Source organism: Dermacentor andersoni, chromosome 1 (genome assembly GCF_023375885.2).
Source record: "Dermacentor andersoni chromosome 1, qqDerAnde1_hic_scaffold, whole genome shotgun sequence".
NCBI classification, from domain to species: Eukaryota; Metazoa; Arthropoda; class Arachnida; order Ixodida; family Ixodidae; genus Dermacentor; species Dermacentor andersoni.
Window position 1 is genome coordinate 315,869,864 of NC_092814.1, and position 20,027 is coordinate 315,889,890.

The 20,027-nt window shown below is 49.5% G+C and overlaps 2 long non-coding RNA genes across 2 annotated transcripts in view; one reads left to right on the top strand and one right to left on the bottom strand.

The window, feature by feature from the left end:
* LOC129380998 (uncharacterized) overlaps positions 1-20,027 on the bottom strand; it is a 161,053-nt gene that overhangs the window by 99,379 nt on the left and 41,647 nt on the right. The gene's annotated exons all lie outside the window — the stretch shown is intronic.
* Positions 1-20,027, top strand: part of LOC140214086 (uncharacterized) — a 93,225-nt gene that overhangs the window by 71,436 nt on the left and 1,762 nt on the right. The gene's annotated exons all lie outside the window — the stretch shown is intronic.

Below are 20,027 nucleotides of genomic sequence, written 5' to 3' on the forward strand. Positions count from 1 at the left end.
GGAAGCTACAACTTGGCCGAGGTAACCTCGAGGACTCCGCGCGAACCCGAGTCCGTCGAGGACATCGGTGTCCCTCAAGCCTCGTTGGAGCTGCAGGTCGACGGAGACAAGAGCGTGCCCACGGCACGACTGGCCGAGAACAGCTTCCTGGACAACTTCCAGCTCGTCCAGTGGTCCGAGGATTTCTTTGACACCGACAACCTGGACCCGGCCGTCAAGCCCTCGGAGGCTGAAGGCAGCACCCGAGTAGCCATCGTCTCGTCTCGTTCGCACGGCTCCCTCGTCGACCCGTGGATCGTCGCTGACTCGACCGCCGTGAAAACCCATGCCATGACGCGTACAAAGCTGACCTTTCACGCCGGTTCCATTAGTGACGCGAATGAGGAGCAGAGCATGTGCCGGATATTCTTCGGCAAGATTCGCTTCGACGGGCGTCCGCAACATCGTGGAGCTCAAGGAAGCCCTGTACTGACTGTGCAAATGCGGAGCTTCCGTAGTTGCAAGCACGGCGCGATCGAGGTGGTTTGCTGCGAACGCTAACGGGAGCACGACAAGAAAGACGTCACCGACCAGATCAAGAAGATCGTGCGCACCAGAGACGAGCACATTCATACGTGCGGCAACGTATATGCACTGTGAGTGGACAGCGTTAGACAGAGCAGACTGTTCGCCGAATTAAGAAGGTTTAACACCTTTTTATCAGTTTTTACCACCTTTTCTTTATATTTTAACCTGGCTTGCAGGAGGTGGCTGCCTTAGTGACTTAAACAAATGCGCGCATTTAATTATTTATTCTACTATAAAGTTACTTTATTGTATGCGATCTCTCGTGGTTCTGTGTTTCCTGCGCCTTCTACCACCCGGTGATGCATTATACTGAGTTTACCAGCATAGTCCCGTGCCTATTCTTGCGTTGAGGCTTGCACTAGTCTATAAGTTCTCGGCTCTGCAAATGATACATTACGCATAATTTTTTGCTACCTGCTGCAGTGACGTAGTGGCTTTGGCGTTGCGTTGCTAAGACCGAGGGCGTGCCATCGAATCCCGACGGCGTACAATGCCGACATACCGGAAAGGAGGGACGGACACATCCAACGCCGTTTCGTGCTTCTAACTGCTGTCCCCGTAAGCCATGCGTGCGTCATGCTATAGTGTGCGTGAAATAACCGCACGTGGTCAAGATTAATCCGGAGCACTCCAGACGGCGTGTGCGTCGTTTCCAAAAAAAAAAAAAAAAGACAGAACGGGGGCGGTCAGAAACAAAAGGACGCACAGGCTTCGACATTTTTTTTCAACCTTAAGTCAATTACTGCGGAAAAAGTTAACGGCATATGACGACCTGACGACGGCAATGGCGGCACGATGGCACGGTACGACGGTGACACTTCGTTGCCATAAAATGACCGAATCTTATATCCGCATATCTCTTGGCCTGCCCTTGAGAGCGACCTAATGTGGGTTGCACTACCAGTGTTAAAGGTCGAACTAGGTTTCCTATAATGCATTATTGTTCTGCGCTGTGAAAAAAAAAGAGAAAAGAAAAAGAGGACAAAGAGGAAACATCAGTGAAACAGTATACGAAACAGAACATCCCGCGATTTCTGTTCACACACTGTCACATACAAACAGATCAGACACCACCAATAGAAGGTCAGGACGGCCAGTAGGTAACAACGTAGCATCGTTTCCCCAGTCTGGGAGATAGCTGTGGCCGAATACTGGCGGTAAAGTGGAAGAAACTGAAACCGAGGAGACACATTCAATTTTTCATGTTGCTGAGAGTCAAAAACAAACCGAATAGAAAAAAAGATTGCTTTGAAGGCTTCAAGACACCTTTTATAGTTTGTCTCCCATTCGCTTGCGTGTTTGTGCGTGCGTGCGTGTGTGATAGCGCGCGCTGATAGTTTGCCCACGCTGCAATTAGTGAAAGCATCAACAATATGCCCTTGAACTAAGGAATCACATTGCGGCCGAGTGTACGGGTTGGTGCCACCTTATCACATCGTGTCAGGTTACTTATTGCGATCGCATTACTTGAGTGAACAAATTAATTTTTCGTTATATTGTTGTTGTCGTAGTTGTTTAGTATGATGAAGATGAAGCCACCTTGTACATTTTTTCCCCCTCTCAATGTCGTTAGAACCATTTTTAACTGTAGTACAAAAAAGGGAGCACAAGTAAACGGAGGCACACATGTCTCCTACTACTTGTACTTCAAGCTACAGTTAAATATGGTCAACCTATTTGGTGAAGTGGTTAGAACGATAGAAATATGACCAAGTTGGTCAGGAGTCGTGGCACGGAAATGCGGAAGTACAAAACGCGGACCCAAGAAGAATGAGAAGAACAACACAAACGCCGACAAGTAAGGGAAAGGTAGCACAGTACTGGCAAATAAGGAAGAGACATAACTTATATGCGCATGCTCATGGGAATGCAGGGCCAGGGCCGCTATGTTGTAGCGATGCCTTATGCCTTATTCTATGCTATTCTTATCATCCACCACACACGGCCGCCTGATCCCGTTGATAATGTGGGCAGACCGTCGCTCTGACCACTGGCCAAGCGCGAAAAGCCTGAAAAAGCATAGAATCGCAAAACGCATTGCAACACAATATCGGCCCAGGCCGTCAATCATGAACACGCGTGGGCGCCCCGAAGTGGGTTTGTGTTATCCTCCACGTGTCCGTGCTTAGTACTCCTGCCTTTCCGTTAAAACTTAAGGTTGACGTTCGAAGCTCACAATGACGGTGGACATGGAACACGTATTTAGCGATGCAAACAACTGAATGGCAAGAGCTCCGGGTTAATTTTGATCGCAAAGGGTCGGTCAACGAGCTCCCATGCTCAGTACACAAGCGTGCCGTTCTTCACTGTCTGGACTGTTGGAAAGCGGCCGTCGCGGCCCGGGAAACGAAGCCGTCGTCTTGCGCTGAGCAACAGAACTCCCATAACCGAAGCACGCTGAAAATAAAACTAGCTAGAAAAAACAAACAAAGAATAAGATGGCGGCGGGGATGGTGCTAGTGAAAGGACGTGTCTTCCAACAGTGTTCAGGGTCAAACCCGGTCGCTTCGCGTTTACGCGCGCTCATCGTCGCCTTGCTTGCCTTCTCCGCTGCGCCTCCCAACAAATCCTGATGGAGGCTGCATGCGCGGAGCTGCGCTACAAGCCCCACGACATCAACAGACGAGGAAGCGAGTGGAACAACGCGCGACTCCCTGCAAGGGAGATGGCCGAAACAAGTTCGTTCGCGCTCGCGATTACGACGAACTCGGGAGATTATATATACTGCGAACCGCCAGACGAGACGAGAAGACCGCCCAGCCTTCCTTGCGCTCTCTCCTCCTTCGCACGCTTCGGCTCGCCCGCTCCCTCGCACGCGCCTAAGCGCCGTACGATCGCGCGCTGTCTTCGTTTCCAGAGGAGACGCAGCATCAAGAAGGAGGAGACCAGAGGCTCCCAGTCTGTGGTGACGGGAAAGGAGGGGGAGGTGCGTTCGATTCTGCGGGACTACCACACAACCGCCTCCCTGCGCGAGCAGCGAGAACCGCAATACCTCGCCGAAGCTTGCACTACAGCCACCAGCGGCGCGCATGCCTCGAGAAGGGCAGGAAAAGCCGCCAGGCGATCGGGCAGCGCGCTGCCCGGAATGAGCTTTTCTGGGTGGCCCCGCGCGTCAAAGTCCTCTCCCGAGCGGCCGCGAAAGGCGCCGGACCCAAATTGCCCGCGACGAACGACCGCTTCGCCGCTTGCGCCGCTCGTGCTCCTCGAAGGGCGGGATTCTGAAGAGTATACGTGAAGGGGGCCGAAAGGCGGTGGGGGGGGAGGCGAGGAAATTGTTCCTTGACGAAGACGACGGAAAAGCGAGTTGAAACGGCGCGTGAGAGAGGTCGAAGAGAGGCTCGCGTGTATAGTAGGCGTCTTATCGTCGGTGTGCTTAAGTTTATGCGCGCGCGCGTTGCGTTCGTCGTTCGCTTCTTATCGGGGGCGCCGTTTTCGTCTCCGGGACATTTCGTGGGTGAGCGCGCGCGAGAGTTCGTGTTTTAAGCCCCAACCACTGGCACGCGCCGAAAGCTTCGGCGCGCGCTGGCAAGCGAATGCGTCGCTTCGCTTCGGCTGGAGGTAAAGGGCGCGCAACCACTGGAGAAAAGCTCCGACGCGCGCCGAAGCTCGCTCCTCGGCTGCGGCGCACTGTTGCTGGACTACTCCGTCTTCATCCGTCAAAGTCCGGCCTAAAACAGCTTGCTGTAAACTAAGCTCGAAACAATAAGTTATTGATCTGTATGTGCTTTTAGATATTAAAAACACGTTTGAATAATGAATATACACCTGCCGCAACAGTTTGTTTTTATTTTTGAAGTAACAATAGTGTATAAAATATCGACATCAGCGCTCGCGCGTCGTCTGTCTGCAAGATCGCTTTGCAAACACCTGCACGACGATGCCATATATCAAAAACTGTTGCACCATTTCATTTTTTGGTAGCTTATTGCACAGCCAACTATGTAAGAATTAGGCGTGCAATGTGTAACTGAAAAAAATCTGTGTTGGAAATATTGCCACGTAGTAGTGACGGTAAATGAATAGTGCCGGCTCAATCGCAACGATAGCGGCGAGCAATGTCGGTAATCGTAGAAAATCTCATCTGCGGGTCAAGCGCGTCGGTTTGCATATAGCAGTCGTCGAAAGTTACAGCCTATTCGCTGGTGTCCGCGTGCCTTCCAGAAACTACAACACAATTCGTGTCGCGTATGCAATCAGATTAGCAAGGTTCGTCGACAACAGACAGAACCATCGATAACATTCGCGAAACTTCCGATACGTTCAGGTGCATCCTGCACCGAGCGATAACGTTTAACATTTTTTAGCCGGTGAAATACGGTAACCGGATACAGATAAAGCATCCGTGTCAATATAATTATGCTTGTTGGTGCATGAGAGAAACGTGAACAAGTGGGTTCTGAGAAAATCAGCAAAACAGAATTGAAACCCCTGTAGCATTCAAAAAAAAAAAAAAAAAAACTAGAATAGCTTAAATGTATGCAATTCGTATCTTGTCTCCCCCCAATTCTTGATTCTGCCAAATCTAGCCCACGGAGCACCTCTATTATTCTAGGTTGTTTTGACGCATCAACACCCCATCCGGAGGCCTTCACATTGAGTGTATTGCTACAAAACATTTTCACAGTGTAAGGGCCATGTTCTATTGTAACTGGTTTCCACATATCAAGTTTGCCTTTCTTTACATTAATCAAATGACATACCATCAGATAATACAAGCTTGAGAATTAGAGGGTTTTAATAGGAGACTTTCGTTGCCCTTTGCCAAGTCGTACTATTGAAGCACTTATTCGAATGTATGGGAGCAGCTCATTTGCATAATATAAGAAATATATAAACAGGTTATTTTCACAATTTATACACTTCGTCACCACAAAAAGAAAAATTGCAGTTTATTGTTTTCAGCCTGCTATGATGTTTTGACTGAGAAAGATATATTCAATTTGTTCTGCGAGGCCCGCAATAATTGCTGTGGCATATTATTTTATTGCACAACACTGCATACAGTAGCCAGCCATTATTAAAACTCAGAAGAAATAAATAGCACAATGCATATGATCAGGCACATAGCATATTATTGCACTTTCTTAATTCATGCCAGAATGACGACCACAGGCGTCCTTCTCCAACAAGGTCAGCATCCATCGTGCCTCCTTACCATCGGGCTTCACACCCTCAGCACGTTCAACCTCAGCTCTGTGGTGTTTAAAGCAACCTCAAGTGCGTCTTACGGTTCCAGGGATAAGAAAGAAGACCGTCCTGCCTACCTTGGCCTTGACGCAAGCAGCTCTGGATTGTTTGCACACTTTCTACTTTGATCGAGTCCACATATATACGGATGGTTCTTCCACTCAGACCAGCTCCACCAGCGCAGTGGTTATACCATCACGATCACTAAGCATCCAATACAAGATTTCTCATTTGACAACATCGACCGGTTCGGAGCTTGTTGCCCTCCGAGGTGCCGTTGATTATATTAATAACCAACCGGCTAATCGGTGGGCAATATTCTGCGATTCAAAGGCGGCCTTATAATGTCTTCTGTCATCTCTCCGTCGCGGGTCATGTGAACAACTCGTGTCGGAGATACGAGAAATGCACCATCACATGATCATGAAAGGACACGACGTCGTGTTTCAGTGGCTGCCTGGTCATTGCGGTATCTCCAGCAACGACCTCGCTGACGAAGCTGCTACGAAAGCCCACGAAGGAGCAACCCTTATTTCTGTACCTTTATCGCAGACTGACACAGCCCAACACTTAGGCAAGCTAGCACACTCTTTTGACATTGGAAAAGTGGCACACACCTGGATTCACTCTACATCGATTGCATTCCCTCGATCCCTCTATGCAACTGCGGCTGTTACCAGGTCTTCTGCGAAATGAGGAAACAGTGCTGTGCCGCTTACGTTTGGGCGTCGCATTCACCAGTGCATATGCATTTTTGATTAGAATGGCTGATAGCGCCGAGTGCAATGCCTGCGGTGTCGAGGAAACCATAGAACACCTAATGTGCTACTGCCCATCTTTTGAAGATGAAAGGCAAGACCTCTGCAGAGCTCTCAATCAGCTAGATGGAAAGCCGTTCACCTTGAACAAGATCTTGGGACCATGGCCTCGCATATCGCAGCTACAAAAGGCCACAAAAGCGCTGCTGCAATATTTGAAAGATACCGGATTGAGTCAGCGTTTGTGATCCAGACTGAGTGACCGACTGATATCCCCAGTGGACTTTCTCTTCTTTTAATCTTTCCGTCCCCCTTTCCCTTTCCCCAGTGTAGGGTAGCCAACCGGGCTCAGTCCTGGTTAACCTCCCTACCTTTCATTTATCATTTTCTCTCTCTCTTCTTAATTCATGCCCTTTTTTTAATTGCACGAAAGCTACTACACTAAAATAGTATACTAGTACATACTTAAAAAGCACAATTTTATACTACGATAATAGTCAATCATTCAAATTTTTATTGTAGTGCCCAAGAACAGCTAGAGAGCCTTTGTACTGGTGCACTTAACGAGCACTAACTATGCGAGACAAAATGTAGAGAAAACATGAATGCAGTAGACAAAAAAAATGGAAGATAGAGAAACAAATAGGGAAAAAAGGAAACGCGAAAAAGTAAAAGGGAGTTAATCCTACGTGATTATTTACAGATACACAAAACACAGGAAATGAACTCTGAAGTATGTTTTGGAGTCGAGTCTTATAAGCACAATCTTGTAACAAGCCCAGGCAACGAATGTGGAATGATACCTGGTATACTGTTGCGGCACAAACAAATGCATATGATCAAGAAGCTTTAAGGAATGTGTAATGTCATGGACCACCTTATACAGGAACAAAAGGCGCAGGAACAAAGGCTCAACTGTGGTCGCCAGAATGGCAAAAGTGGTGCTTGAAGATAGACATCAATTTATTCTGGATGCGTTCAATGAGGTCAGAATTAGATTTGCTCATTGCACCCCCCTCCTACAGAGGCATACTCTAGTAGTTGGAGGCACACAGCAGAATTTCAGAAACACAACAGGTGAGTGGAAATCATGCAATATACGGCATGCAATTCCAAGAGCGTGAAGGACATCTTGTGTAATTATCTATGTGAAGAGAAGCTTAGCATTTTGTCGAAGTACACACCAAGATCTTTCATTTCATCGACCCTAAGGAGTGGAGCATCACGTAGGGTGTATCAAAATTTCACATGGTGCGTTTTGTGCATATAACTTAATGCCATAGTGTTGGAAGCATTTAAGAGTACTTATTGTTTCTGCACCAGTTCGAGAGTGAAAAAATGTCTTTTTGGAAGTCGATGCAGTAGTGAACACTGTTGACAGTCTGAAAGTCTGAAATGTCGGCACACAAAGTCATGCTGTTCATTTATTAAAATGCTCTTAGCACTAACAGAAAGCGAGGAATCCCATATCGATTCAAACACCTGACGCACTGAAGAGGATAGATATAGGTCGGCAGTCAGTAACTGCACATCTAGCACCTGATTTGTGCATGGGCAATGTTCATGCTACCTTCCGAGTGCTAGAAAAGGTACTAGACTTTAGGGAACTATTGAAGATGCTTGTGAGAACGAGGAACAAGTATGCTTCCATACATCTTAACCCTTTCAGACACCACTTTATCCCGTTGATTGAAAAGTTGCTTTCACCACATCTCTTGCATCCTCAGAATCGTAGAAAGTGTACAGCCGCAGCAAATATTAAGAATTTTCAATAGTTTAGCGAGTTTTGTCAAGTTTACAAAATTTCGACTCCATGCGAAAACTCACTACAGGAACACAAAATATGAAAACATGTACTATTTCGTGTTTTGAAAAGCTTGAAAAGCACTTATCCAGCCACTTGACAATTATGCCTGGTGCACGACTTTGTAAAAAACAATGAAAGAAGTGAACCCGCTACATACAACATACTGACACAGAGTAACAACACCCAGCCGTCCACCTTCTCACTCATTTTGTTAAAACATTCTGCACATTATTCAAAATTGCAGCACAGTTCCAATAATAAGTGTTTCAAGATGTATGAAACACATTTTAAATACCATTACTTTCATCAGTGCTTTTGCTATTGATGCACGCTCCTGCTGTGCCCAATTGTGTAGACAGCGTCTCAAAGGGTTAAGCTCTGTGGAGGAAATACCATCAACACCACAAGAAAGGGAAAGTTTAAGGCAAAGTTTAAGGCACTTCATATACTTGGAAACGAGGTTTTCATTGACTGTTAGCATACACTGCGCCAGACTGAGAAGGAAGGTTACTTGAAGCATATTTCACGCCATATAGCAAACAGAAATGTTCTGCAAAGGCATCAGCAGTGTTCGAGACAACACCACTATTTTCATGAAGAAGACGTACATCTTTGGCACTCCTTTTAGAAGAGAGAGCCCACAAAGCTCCAGAAATATTTTGAATTATGTGTCACGCTGGCTTCAACACAATCAATGTGGTCAAAGTAATGATTCTAATAATAATAATAATAATAATAATCTTAGTGGTAACTTGGCACACTAGACTACAAAGAAGGCTGATGCCTGTATGTTAGAGAATCTGATAACCAGCCATCTAAAGCAGGAATTTGCAGGATGCAGAAGACACTTCCTTCCCCTCCACGTGCACACACACTTGCTCAATAACACAGCACAGCACACACGCACACACTCGACAGGTGCACAACACACAGGAGTGCCAATGAAGTCTGGTTCCAAGGAAGGAGAATCCAAATCGCCAGGGGGGTGGAGAGAAAGCTCTGCATGCCAGATATAATCACGAGTTGTGGTGTCGGGCCATACAGGCGTGATGAGGGCTCAGGCTGTGCTGACCACTTGTTCAGACGAAGTGAAAAAGGTTAGTGCTGTTTAGAGAGACGTCAAACACCCTGCAGTATAGACTAGTGCAATGTTGCGTTGGTATTGCAGGGTGTGCTACTTGAGGGGTTTGAGGCAATCCTCGAAGGCTGGCATGAGCTTGTGACAACCGAAAAGACGGGAGTAAAGGGTGCGTATTGTCCGGCACAAAACAAGCTGAAGTTTTGTAGCCTCGCGAGTTTGGTACGGGAACTATACTGATGAGCAGTACTCAAGTCGTGACAGAATGATAGAAGTGTAGAGTGCTCGGAAAACCTTAGGTCATCAGGGAAGGGACACACGGGACACAAACCCAAGAAAGGGCCGGTGCTTACATACAGTGCTGGTGACATATGTGGAAAATTTGAGAGAACAGCTAAATGCTACACCCAGAATGAGAAGGGCCCGAACAGTCTCTATAGAAGTGCCTCCAAGGAAGAAGGTTGGACGTGCAGCAGTTTCGTTGTGGCTGATACGCATGGCAGCACTTTTTACGGTGCTACTACAAAGTTTGATATTGTAGGCCCAGTCGTTCACCTTTACGGAATGTATTTGTTGTAAGCACATATGCTGTTCATCGGCATATTGTTGTTGTGGAAGCGTTAACTTGTTAATCAAACACATTCTGGGCAGATGCATTAGTAACTTGGTTTTGAGTACATCTTTGTCCTGACTACAATTTATAGTATCGCAGCAAGAAACATTTTAGTAGAGGCTGAAGGGATTCCAGCAGTTTAAGCATACTGACTGCACAAAACACTGATGACACCTTTTCACCTTCCCCACAATGCACTCACACCATCTACACTTTCCATAAGCAAAAAGTGAGATAAAAATTCAATTACAGTTTCATTGACTCAGTACTTGCTGCTTCTGAAGCGGGCATCGAAGCAATCATGGTATACGCTGCTACATGCATAGGTCTTGCATGATGCAGGTCCTGCTATGCACTGCACACAGGGCACACGTTGCAAACAGATAATTTCTTTTTGCAGTGCTCAACTATAACGACACACTGACTCAAATATGACTGCGTTGCCACGTATGCTTCAGTGCGTCAGTGTTCTTGATTGCTACACGAGCGATTTATCCCCAACTAGCCCAAAAGACGGTCGCACTTGAAAGAAGTGAGTGAAGGAGTACAGTGAACTTGTACTGAACTGGATTCACATGCCGAATAAAAGAGCGCAATGTCATCTGAAACAGGCGGCACGGCTGATTATGTAAGTACTTCCAATAGTTCGGCTACTAGTGTAGTTCGCTTTCGGGAGTTATCTTTACCACTGGAAACAGCGCAGAGCTTGCCCGTCAAACTTGAGTCAACCGACACCACACGAAACACGCCGCGGTTGACCAACCCAACTTCCACACGGTTCATTCACCACATCACAGGTCACACGAAGTCAAGAGTGCCATATTTTAAATCACTGCAGCACCAAACGGACCTGAAAATTCATTTCCTTCGACAGATTTCTCAGGTGAGTTCGTTCACTCGCCAGTTACGAACTCGATGGACGCGCTAGGCCTACGCGTAACGTAAACAACATCGGCGATAGGCGAGTATTGATTATCCAGACTTCGGAGCTCGTAAACGTGTTTCCATTCGTTTTGAGCACAACAAAATGCACATACAACAAGCACAGACGTTGCGGCAATCGTGATTCGGTTGGCTGTTTTAGCAGACGATCGTACCGAGCCCGGCGGAACCCAGTGGGCAGGTTGGATTAGTCGGCGTCGTTCGAAGTCTCTTCGGATCCACGTCGCACTGCCACAACCTACGGTCGTCGGTCGGTTGATCGTGTCGTTGTCGGCCTACTTTTACAACACTGTCTTTCAGGAACACTGTCGCGCGCGTCGTGCGTCCAAAACACTCGGACGATCGTTGGTGCCGGCGTCTCCGCACGGTCGGCCATTACAGTCCTAGCAGCCAGAGGCTCCGCAGCCTCCGATTGGTTGACGCCTGCGAGGCGTCGCAGCCTCCCATTGGTGCACGCCGGCGCAGCTTCGCCGCGCGCCGGCAAACTTCTAGCATCGGCAGTAGACGTAATCGCTGCGCGACGTTCCGCTTCAGCGAGTTCCCGACCGACGCTTTGACGCATTTGACCCTTCGGCGCGCGCCGAAGCTTTCCAGCGCGTGCCAGTGGTTGGGGCATTACGCGCGTGTCGCAGCGCGTGCTTGCGCGCACCGAACGACCGCTCGCCGCTTATCGGCCCGACGACGCGGGTTTCACGGCGCGATAGCGCCGAGGCGCGCTACTGTCGCAGCAAGAAGTCCCGATGACGCTCCGCGCCGTTTGATGCTCGCGACCCTCGGCTTCGAAATGTTCGCCCGCCGACCAGAAGGAGCAGAGCCACGCAGTGCAACTTTAGCGACCGCCGTGCGGCGTCGTTTGTCGCCAATCCTCCGCGGCTGTGGTCGGTCGGTTAACGTCGACTATCCTGCGCAGGACATTTTCTGGAACGTTTCTTCGCAGTGAGCGTCTCGTTACGCAGGCACACGGGCCCACAAAAGAATGAAGCTCGCCGCGGTGGCTCGGTGGCGGCTGAGCGTAAACTCGTGAAATCGAATGTATACAGCGTGGGCGAAGGAATGCCGATGTTTAAACCGCGTACAGGGCGCGAAGGACGGGGACTGAGAGAGACGAGACACACTGCACTGCGTGTGTCGTCTCTCTTTGTCCTCGTGTTTTGCGCTTTACGTGGTTTTAGTCATGACTAACCAACTGGCCCAAGCCAATGTTACAGTTCCGATGGGCGTGGAAGAGAAAAAATAAACTCAAAAAATGCTCGCATATATTGACTTCCGTACGCGTGAAAGAATCGCAAATGGCCAAAATTAATTCAGAGTTATCTACAGTATAGTATGTGACACCCGCTTACGTTCGCCCCACAGTGCTGCCTTGGGTACCTTTAGCCCCAGTAATTATCCCGAAGGAATAAAACATCGTTTTATCGGAGAAGGGGGAGGGGACTGACACGGTATTGTGACTAGCGCTGGAAAATTATCCGCACCACAAGACTTGACCTCATGCATCGAGGTAATGGCATATTGTATTAAAGGCACAGACAACTCAGAACTCAGGCGCTCAGAACACGAATCGAGATAACCCCGCTGATGGAATGATTCCCTATCTAGTAGCTAAAACGAGCCATGCTTTCCTCATTAAACGTGGACTTACATTTTTAATTCGTGACTAAAAGGCGCCCCACGCGGCAAAATCATGAAGCTGCATAAGAGGTCCCCCACGTGATCTTTTACTAGCGTACGCGGTCTCTGGTCTTTTTACTAGTATTGAAATGCAGTATAATTTTTATTGTTATAACTTCCACGTGACTTGCAATGTGCAGATAAGCCTTTGTTTGTAGTGAGCAGAAAAGTAGCGCTGCCTTCGCCTTCGCTCGTCTATCGAGAGAACAACGACGACGGGGGCCAGACAGCCATGACGTAGGCGTGTACTTGGTGACGTAGGCGTGTACTTGGGGAGAAACGCGGTACAAATAAAGAAATGTCTGTACAACAACGCGAACTTATTGCACCAGCTTTTTATTTGCAAAAGTGGTCGAAAAGGTCGAAATGTAGGTGGTTAACCGCAGTTACATTAACTCTTGTGAAAGCACAACGATGGGCGGCTTTCACAATTTGCGAGGCGGGCTATTGATATCGCTCTGGCCTCTCAGCGTTGCTGGAGGAGGGTCTGTTCCTTTTTTAGAGGCTTCTCAGATCGAAAAATTCTATTTAATCCACCCGATTTTGGAAGTAACCGCTGCAGATGTAAACACTACCGAGGGTGAGCTTTGCGTTGCGCCATACAAATCTAGGTCCTTAAATATCTGTTCTCAGTCCCTTTAGCAGAGGGTGCAATCGGAAATTAACCTTCGCAAGAGCAGCACATTTCACGCCGTCGTGAACGCTGGACAGTTTTTAGGAGCTTTACGATACGCGCAGGATCGCGAAATTATTCTCTCTCTCTCTCTCTCTACCTCTCTCTCTCTCTCTCCTACTCGTCGCCACGCGTTTGCAACAGTCAGTAAAGTAATTATTCCGACTCTGCCGTGTGAATAAGGAGAAGGTCAAGGGGTAGATGACTCACAGTGAGCATATTCCGTGTACCAGCTTAACGGCAAAAACATGGAACGTTCAAGTGACAAGACGGCGAATATAAGACCCCAGAAAATCACGTGTATAAGCCCTGGCTTCGATGGGTTACACGACGCTAAACGCGTGTTACATCCACCACCATTGGTCGCTACAACAATATCCGTGCGCGCGCGCACGTGCGAAGAAGAAAACATAGACACGACGCACATGACCGCACGAGCTCGTGATCGTATACATGCAGATACATAGATGCACCGCGCGCAAGAAACTGCGGTGTATAATGAAACATGCCCTTTGCTGCAATCATCTATCCCTGATCAGTGAGAAGTGATTTATTGGGAACCCCGAATCTCTCAGAGCATGGCCGCACCATCGATGGGTCCGGAGCCGAACTCAAAGTAAGGATTCGAATTTAGTCAGTCCGCTGTTACGTTTCGCCTACAACGCGCGGTAATGCCGGCGCGGATGCAACGGACGCCGGGGCTTTGTTCAAAGCGGCGGACATTTTGGCCCGTCCAACGCCGCCGCAACGCCTACCCGCCAAGCGTGTCCAGGCGTGTTTCAGTGCCACGTGTCTTCGTGTGTGTGTGTGTGTGTGTGCCCACGCTTGTCAAAGCGCGGCATCAGGGGAGCGGAGCTCCCCAAGTGAAGGTTGGCGATGCGTCACTACACTCGGTTCAGCAGGTCTCTCGGCCCGACAGTTCGCGCCGTCGTGGGGTCATGCTCCGCCGTCCCGTGACCTTCATCCCGTGACCTTCATCCCGTGACCTTCTCTTTTGGACCGCGACGCCGAGGGTATAAGAGCAGCTGCCCCCGGACGCCAGGAGAGAGGCTCCGATTTGTACTGTTGAGTTACGTGCTCTCCCGTCTCTCCACTCCGGTCGACCTGACCGGCCGCTCTTTTGCTATGTTAGAATAAACAAGTTGTTCTGTTACCAGTCTTCTCTTGCTTTGCCGGGACCTTCGGATGCGTCCAGTGCCCCAGGCCGCCAGGCCAACGCTACCCTTGGGGCTTGCGACCCATTGGCAATAACGGGCGTCAGCACCGAGACCCCAACAACTCGTGCCAGCGGTGCGATTCCAACATCTGGTTGCCAGCGGTGAGATCGCGACAACGGAGGCCAGCAGCGAAGAGATGCGGTTGACTGTATGCTGAGCAGCTCAACGACCATCCGGGAGCAGCGCAACGAGCCCTGTGTGATGACTGGTTGCCTGCAGCGGAACGACTGCGCTGAAGTCTTGGCTGCGAGGTTTGGTGAGTGCGGGACTTTCTTCTTCTGAGTTTTGCCAGGCTTTTGTTAGTGTTAGAAACAGAGCTGGTAATTGTGGTTGTCGTTGCTGCCGGGTTAGTTTGCGGCAAGACAATAGTAGGCAGTAGAGAAAGCAGCATTCAGAGCAGCCATGGATTTGAAGTCGTTGCGCAAACCGATATTGCTGGAGCTTGCAAGAGAGTTGGGTCTGGATGTCTCAGACAAACTCAGAAAACCAGAACTGCTAAGGGCTATTCTTGAGTTAGAAGCTGAGGATGACGAGCTGTCGGATTGCCTTGAGACCATTGAGGAGCGGGCAAAAAGACAGGAGCGCGAACTAAAAGAACAAAAAGAGAAAGAAAAAGAAGAGCGCGACCGTCAACACGCGTTGGAAATGAAGCGTCTCGAGTTAGAGATGGAACGCGCTCGTAATGGAAGTCAGGCACACGGTGCAGGAGAACGAGTATTGTTCAAAATGACTGACCTGATGCGGCCGTTTAAGCTTGGAGAGGACATTGGTTTGTTCCTGGTTAACTTTGAGCGAACGTGCGAGAAGCAGGGGTTCTCTCGGGAAACGTGGCCACAGCGCTTGCTCACTTTGTTACCCGGCGAGGCGGCCGACGTAGTCGCTCGCTTGGAGAGAGAGGAGGCAGAGGATTTCGACAAAGTGAAATCGAGTCTGCTAAAAAAGTACCGGCTGTCAGCGGAGGCGTTCCGTCGGAAGTTTCGGGAAAATGAGAAAGGCAAAAGTGAGTCATATACAGAGTTTGCGTACAGGCTTATGTCAAACATGCAGGAGTGGCTCAAAGAAGAGAAAGCGTTTGGTGACCATGAGAAAGTTCTGCAGTGTTTCGGGCTAGAACAGTTTTATAGTCGGTTACCTGAGAACGTGCGGTACTGGGTCTTGGATAGGCCAGACGTTAGTACGGTGGCTAGAGCCGCTGAGTTAGCCGAGGAGTTTGTGACGCGTCGGGCTCGCGGAGCTAAGGACGGTCAAAAGGGTGAATTTGGCTCCAAGTTTGAGAGGCCGAAGTTCACACCCATGAGAGCAAAGGGGGACACACGTAGTTCGGATGCAAGTGAAAGCAGTCCGACCGAACGTACGGAGACGGCGGCAGCCGAAGCCGAACGCAGAAAGCGGTTCGAGGCGAGGCAAGCGCGCCTGTGTTATACGTGCCAGAAGCCGGGTCACTTTTCGGCGCAGTGCCCAGAAACAAAACCAAAAGTCGTGTTTTTTTCATTAGGCAGCACTGACGAGAACATGAAGCTTCTCGAGCCTTACATGCGAGACCTCCTCGTGAACGGGAAAGAGTGCCGAGTGCTTCGCGATTCCGCAGCTACAATGGATGTAGTTCACCCCTCTTACGTAGAACCCGATATGTTCACGGGCGAGTGCGCATGGATCAAGCAAGCAGTGGAAGCTCATAGCGTGTGTCTGCCGGTAGCAAAAGTGCTTATTGAAGGACCTTTCGGAGCACTTGAGACGGAGGCCGCAGTGTCATCTATGCTGCCCCCCCAGTACCCGTACCTATTTTCGAACAGGTCCGATCACCTCCTGCGCGAGAAGGGGCTTTTGTTTGGTGAGGCTAGCGTTCAGGCCTTAACCAGATCGAAGGTTCAGGAGCTCGCTGAAAAGGCGGTAGTTGCGGGGCCGACGTTGTTGAACGATGAGAAAGGGTCAGAGGCGCAGCAAGCTGGTATTCAGAGCACGCCCGAACGGGATAAAATTGAGCCTGTAGCGTTAAAGGCACCAGATACTGGAGAGGAAATTCCCGATGCGGGAAAGTTAGAAGAGCTTCCGGTCGAGCTTCCGGGACTAGGCTCAGTGACGAACAGGAAAGACGCCGATCAAGTCATTAGTGACTTAATAAGTAAAGCATCGCTGTCGCCTGAGCAGAAAACCGAACTACACCAGCTCTTACAAGAGTTTCAAGGTCTGTTCTCTGAGAGGCCTGGTAGGACTTCTGTCCTTACTCATGACATAGAACTTACCTCCCCAGAGCCAGTACGATCCAAGGCGTACCGGGTGTCACCCCGCCAGAGCGATATTATGGAGGCTGAGGTAAAGAAAATGCTACAGCTCGGTGTTATTGAAGCGGGTGAGAGTGATTATACCTCCCCTTTGATTTTAGTTGAGGTACCGGGCAAGGAACCTCGTCCTTGCGTCGACTACCGCAGGCTTAATTCCATCACTAAGGATCAAATTTATCCGATCCCTAACATCGAGGAGCGCCTTGAGAGAGTGAGTAGCGCTCAGTTTATTTCCACCCTAGATCTTGTCAGGGGTTATTGGCAGGTTCCACTTACAGAAGAGGCTAGTAGGTATGCGGCGTTCATTTCACCAATGGGGACATTCCGTCCTAAAGTTTTGAGTTTTGGTTTGAAGAACGCACCATACTGCTTTTCAAGCCTCATGGATAAAGTGTTGCGGGGACAGCAAGAATTCGCTTTACCGTATCTAGACGACGTAGCGATATTCTCCGCATCCTGGCCGGAACATATGGCGCACTTGCGGGCAGTGCTAACCCGCCTGCGCGATGCGGGCTTGACAGTCAAGGCTCCCAAGTGCCAGTTAGCACAGGCCGAGGTTGTCTACCTCGGACACGTGATTGGTCGGGGTCGTCGCCGCCCCTCTGAAATAAAGGTGGCCGCTGTGCGAGACTTCCCGCAACCGCGCACGAAGACCGATATTCGGTCGTTCTTAGGTGTCGCCGGCTACTATCAGAGGTACATCCCCAGGTACTCTGATATCGCGGCTCCCTTGACGGATGCTCTAAGAAAGACAGAGCCTCAAACAGTCGTCTGGGATGAGACAAAGGAAAGAGCTTTTAGCGCCCTAAAGAGCGCCCTAACAAGCCAGCCTGTGCTACGATCGCCCGACTACACAAAAGGGTTCGTTGTTCAGTGCGATGCTAGTGAGCGAGGCATGGGCGTTGTACTGTGCCAACGGGAAAATGGAGAAGTAGAACACCCCGTCCTGTATGCTAGTCGTAAGCTGACGAGTCGTGAGCAGGCGTATAGCGCCACCGTGAAAGAGTGTGCGTGTATCGTGTGGGCCGTTCAGAAATTGTCATGTTACCTAGCCGGCTCGAGGTTTATCATTGAAACGGATCACTGCCCTCTCCAATGGCTGCAGACCATCTCTCCCAAAAATGGCCGCCTCCTGCGCTGGAGCCTCGCTTTGCAACAATATTCCTTTGAGGCGCGTTACAAAAAGGGGAGTCTGAACGGTAACGCCGATGGCTTAAGTCGAAGCCCCTAACGTGAGAATCAGCCTCAAAATTGCTTGTTACTGATGTTTTTCTTCCTGAGGCAGGATTTTTAACTTATTGCTTTTGTGTAGTGTTTCAAAGTGATGATGTGCTTTCTAGTGCAATTTTTCCGATTTGTGGACGCGTTCTGAGTGCTGCCAAACTACTGTAAGGAACTAGGCAGCAGCATAAAAGGGGAAAGAGCCTGGCAGGACTTAGTGAGGGTTGTGCCGTGCTTGCTGACTGAGCGGTTGACTTTGGCGTGGTTCTAACGCTTGCCGGAAACGAGAACAAAAATGTCAACTCTCCCGAAGTCACTTTGCAGTGTCCTGTGTGCACCTGAACGTGAGAACGAGGCCTTCTCTGTGCGCTGCGCTCAAGAAACGCCCAAGGACGCCCAACTTCGGTTATGAGCATCATCGAGCGACATCCCTCCGGACAGCGGATGCAGTCCCCTGACCTTCGGTATCTCCTTCCCCCGGCGGGGCGGTCTGTTACGTTTCGCCTACAACGCGCGGTAATGCCGGCGCGGATGCAACGGACGCCGGGGCTTTGTTCAAAGCGGCGGACATTTTGGCCCGTCCAACGCCGCCGCAACGCCTACCCGCCAAGCGTGTCCAGGCGTGTTTCAGTGCCACGTGTCTTCGTGTGTGTGTGTGTGTGTGTGCCCACGCTTGTCAAAGCGCGGCATCAGGGGAGCGGAGCTCCCCAAGTGAAGGTTGGCGATGCGTCACTACACTCGGTTCAGCAGGTCTCTCGGCCCGACAGTTCGCGCCGTCGTGGGGTCATGCTCCGCCGTCCCGTGACCTTCATCCCGTGACCTTCTCTTTTGGACCGCGACGCCGAGGGTATAAGAGCAGCTGCCCCCGGACGCCAGGAGAGAGGCTCCGATTTGTACTGTTGAGTTACGTGCTCTCCCGTCTCTCCACTCCGGTCGACCTGACCGGCCGCTCTTTTGCTATGTTAGAATAAACAAGTTGTTCTGTTACCAGTCTTCTCTTGCTTTGCCGGGACCTTCGGATGCTTCCAGTGCCCCAGGCCGCCAGGCCAACGCTACCCTTGGGGCTTGCGACCCATTGGCAATAACGGGCGTCAGCACCGAGACCCCAACAACTCGTGCCAGCGGTGCGACCCCAACACCGCATTCTACGCACGTAAAGTCCGCTTAACCAATCTGCGCGGGTATGGCGATTGACCTTCCCGTGACACACACACACACACACACACACACACACACACACACATATATATATATATATATATATATATATATATATATATATATATATATATATATATATATATATATATATATATATATATATATATATATATATTATTCTCTCTTTTTTTTTCCTTCTCTTTCTTAAACATAGGCTGCGCAGTCCACGCGCAAATTGTACCGAAAGCAGAATCTGAAAAAGAGCCGAATATTTCCTCAGCCTGCGCACGCACTCTGATATTCTGGCCTGTTCTACTACTAGTACACGCGAACAACTAAGTGTCGTACGCTTTCACTTTCTGCGCTCAGCAACTGCTCTGAACTTCAACGTTTTCTCAGACGGAAGGACCGTCAACTGGACGGGTTGGTGAGATGCCACACGGCGTCAAAAAGAGCACGAACGGGACAGGGACAAAATGAAAGGTTTTCTCTCAGAAAGACGTTTTCCGGGGCATATGCCACGGTTCGTCAATACTTTGAAGCCAACGGTACTCGCCAAGTACTCACGACACAACGTTCGTAAGTCTGGAAATCTCGCGGTAGTGCCTTATTGTGTAATGCTTCGGCACGTTTCAAGCTGAACCGCATACGGGCACCAAAGTTCCTCCCTGCAGGCTACATGATATCGCCCCGAGAACCATCGTGCCACACCGACATAGCCGCGAGCCTACCCCGAGCACTTTATGCCAGTTGCAAAAGTGACCTTTTCTGGCATCTAGCACTTGTACACTTATCGAACTCGCTTGACTATTCGGGCTCCTACAGAGGGAGAGAGAGAGGCTTGCACATT